This window comes from Mastomys coucha, unplaced genomic scaffold (assembly GCF_008632895.1).
Source record: "Mastomys coucha isolate ucsf_1 unplaced genomic scaffold, UCSF_Mcou_1 pScaffold16, whole genome shotgun sequence".
NCBI classification, from domain to species: domain Eukaryota; kingdom Metazoa; phylum Chordata; class Mammalia; order Rodentia; family Muridae; genus Mastomys; species Mastomys coucha.
The window spans coordinates 13260445-13261247 of NW_022196898.1; the positions used below are offsets into that span (position 1 = coordinate 13260445).

Below are 803 nucleotides of genomic sequence, written 5' to 3' on the forward strand. Positions count from 1 at the left end.
GTATGTGTGTATGTGTATTAGTATTCACATATATGTAGTATATGAGTTAGCTTCCTATTGTTTTGATAAATAAAGTACAATGACCCAAAGCAATTTACAGATGAAAGTATTTACTTTAGCTTATGGTATTATGGTGGTGAGGGATGACAACAAAGCGACTGGAATGGTGGTTGGAGCAAGAAGTTGAGAGATCACATTTCCAGTCACAGGCATACAGAAAGCAGAGGAAGGAAACTGGAGGAGGAGCCACAAACTTTCAAATTCTTCCCTCAATAATATAGTTACTTCATCAAGGCTCTACCTCTTCAAGGTTCCATAACCTCCTCAAACATCACCAACCAAAGATGAATATGGGTAAATGTATTGTTTTTTCATGTGAATGGTTTTGGTATTGATTGCATTTGTTAGTTGTAAAATGCAATGATAGACAGTCACATACATCAAAACAGATGGTTCCTCCTAAGAGAATCTGTACAGTTGTTAGGTTTTTTGTTTTAGTTTGTTTGTTTTGTTTTTTTGGTTTTTCGAGAAAAGGTTTCTCTGTGTAGTCCTGACTGTCCTGGAACTCACTCTGTAGATCAGGCTAGCCTTGAACTCAGAAATCTGCCTGCCTCTGCCTCCCAAGTGCTCGGATTAAAGGCACCACCACTGCCAGGCTCAGTTGTCAGATTTTCTGTGGAATGGTTCCATACATAAATAAAAAATTAAAAATTGTATATTCTTCATATATATGTACACACAAAATAAAACAGGTTCTCAATTATAGATGAGATTTTTATGAATTGTTTAAGAAAACAGTGATT

At 36.0% G+C, this 803-nt stretch overlaps 1 non-coding gene across 1 annotated transcript; it reads left to right on the top strand.

Annotated features, from left to right (window-relative positions):
* Positions 1-375: 375 nt before the first annotated feature.
* LOC116094609 lies at positions 376-508 on the top strand. Its single transcript, XR_004120228.1, has one exon.
* Positions 509-803: the final 295 nt, after the last annotated feature.